The sequence below is a fragment of the Dioscorea cayenensis genome, chromosome 1, assembly GCF_009730915.1.
Source record: "Dioscorea cayenensis subsp. rotundata cultivar TDr96_F1 chromosome 1, TDr96_F1_v2_PseudoChromosome.rev07_lg8_w22 25.fasta, whole genome shotgun sequence".
NCBI classification, from domain to species: Eukaryota; Viridiplantae; Streptophyta; class Magnoliopsida; order Dioscoreales; family Dioscoreaceae; genus Dioscorea; species Dioscorea cayenensis.
The window spans coordinates 8464749-8467258 of record NC_052471.1 but is presented as its reverse complement, the minus strand read 5'-3'; the positions used below and the strand labels follow the sequence as shown (position 1 = coordinate 8467258).

General features: G+C 41.4%; 1 non-coding gene across 1 annotated transcript; it reads right to left on the bottom strand.

Annotated features, from left to right (window-relative positions):
- Positions 1–249: 249 nt before the first annotated feature.
- On the bottom strand, positions 250–356 carry LOC120267933. Its single transcript, XR_005538630.1, has one exon. It is a non-coding gene; the product is annotated as a small nucleolar RNA R71 (small nucleolar RNA).
- Positions 357–2510: the final 2154 nt, after the last annotated feature.

The window sequence follows — 2510 nt, the reverse complement described above, 5'->3', positions numbered from 1 at the left end:
AACCCATCAATATTGATTGAAGGAGACCCTGAGGATCCAAACAGTCACATAGAGAGCTTCCTCGAGGTGTGTGACATGCTGAAGATAAATGGTGTGACGGATGATGCCATCAAGTTGAGAGCCTTCCCATTTTTCTTAAAGGGGAAAACAAAGCAGTGGCTACACTCATTACCTAGAGCATCAATCACTACATGGGAGGACATGGTAGAAGCTTTTCTAGCCCGTTATTTTCCTCCCGGGAAATCAGCAAAGATTAGGAATGAGATCTCATCCTTTATGCAGTTGGAATTGGAGTCTCTATTTGAGACATGGGAAAAGTTCAAGGAACTCCAGCGAAAGTGTCCGCAACACGGATTCCCAGAGTGGATTATTGTTCAAATCTTCTACAATGGTTTGAACCCGAGTACAAGGCAACTCTTTTATGCGGCGGCCGGAGGTACCTTAGGTAGCAAAACCCCCGACGAGGCTCATTAATTGATTGAGGAAATAGGGTTAAATAGCTACCAGTGGAACGCTAGGGAGAAGAAAAAGGTGGCCGGTCTCCATGAAATTGATGCAAGAACTTTCATTGGCGCCCAAGTGGAGAATTTGAGTAAGAAACTAGATCTTATAGCTCGAATAGAGTTGCGGGTCAGTGACCAATTGCACCGGTTGTGGTGGAGGACATGCCCCTCCGATTGCCCAATCGTCATTGGTGATGTTTCTTCGATTGAGAATGTTGACTTTGTAGGTAATGGAATGAGACCTCAAGGGAATCCATACAGCAACACCTACAATTAAGGTTGGAAGAATCATCCCAACTTTTCATGGAATAATCAAGGACCACAGAAGACCATGGGGCCATCGGGGTTCCAACAACAACAACAAGCCCCTCAAGTGGAAAAGCGAATTTCAGGCTTGGAAACCCGAATGACGGATTTGGAGAAGCACTTGGCTAGATTTGTTCAATTGGCAAATACAAGGTTTGAAAGAGTCGAGGCTACAGGATATTAGGAACGCTAGGACTTTGTTGCTCTAGCCACTTATCTTTTTCTTTATTTTGTCTATTCCATACTTTCTTTTTCTTCCATCATTCTCATCGATTTTTTTATTTTGTTTTTTTATCTATTTCACTCTATCTTCTTCCACCGTTTCTATTTTTGTTTTATTTTTGTCTTATTTACTTTTTTTCTTGCATGGAACTTGAATGATGATTAATCCAGTTTGTAGATTTATATTTTTCGAGGTTGATGCTCTCACTAGAAAAAAATTGATCAATTTATCAATGTTCATCAACAACACAATCCATATCGCATCAACTATCATCCAAATCAAAGGAGCTACCCAAACCTCTTGTGGGATATTGATGGACAACAATGGGATTGATCAACTTTCTTTGGGATATGGAACAAGCAATGCAAGAGAGAGGTTTTGCGATTGAAGAAGCAAACCCTAAGGTTATGGAACAAGCATCTTTCTTTGGGATTGATCAACTCTTACAATGCAAGAGAGAGGTTTTGGGAAGGGAAGAAGATGTGGGTAGGAGATTGAAGCCATCCAATGACCCACCTGTGCTAAGCTTGGATAATTTCCAACCCAAATTGTTTCCTTGGAGGCAAAAAGGAAGATGGTTGGACTCTCCAATTAATATTCCACCCCGACAACTAGATTCTTGGTTTAAAGGAAGTAGCTATGCAATGCCTAGTCGGGAGGAACACACTCTTTTCAAGCCTCCATAAGGTAAGGAAGAGGTACGTCAAGCTTAGTGACGTAAAACAAGCGCTTCTTGGGAGGCAACCCAAGTTTTTAATTGTTTTCTAGCTTACATTTTTATTTCTACAATAATAAAATCATGAGTGTGTGCTTTGTTAAATTTTTTTTGGTGTTGAGTTCTTCATGAAGATTTTTGGTGTTTTAGTTTAAATGTATGTGTGTGGCATGGTTTAGGATGATATTCATGTTTTTAGTTGGGAAATTGGACTTAATTTCATGTAAATATCTCTATGGATGTGTTTCTGCAGAAATTCTGCAGCCCACACGGGCTCGTGGAATTTCCACGCGCCCATGTACAGTACCCACGCCCCCATGTGGAGTTTTCACACCCCCATGTGGGGTAAATTGATGAAGAGGACCACTATTCACAATTTCCATTCACACATCCCTTCATCTTTCTCACACACCCACACTCCCAAACATTTTTCCTTGGTCATTAAAAAGTTTAGAAGGGTTTTACCGGCCATTTAATCATACTTTATTCTTCAATTCACACCGGTGCGCTCTCATTTTTCTAACCTTCTCCATGCCTCCATTTTTTCAAACTTTATGTGGATATCTTGGTTCTTATGCATTGTTCTTCATGGAAATCACCTTAATATGCTTGAGAATACTTTTATAAGAGTTTTGGAGCGCCGTTGTGGGTCGGTATGGCATTTTTGGCCATAACCTAGCTCTCACGCGGTCGTGTGGGATGCCCACGAGACCGCGTTGGCTGAAAATTGTGCCCAGGAAGCCCACGCGGGCGCGTGGAAAAT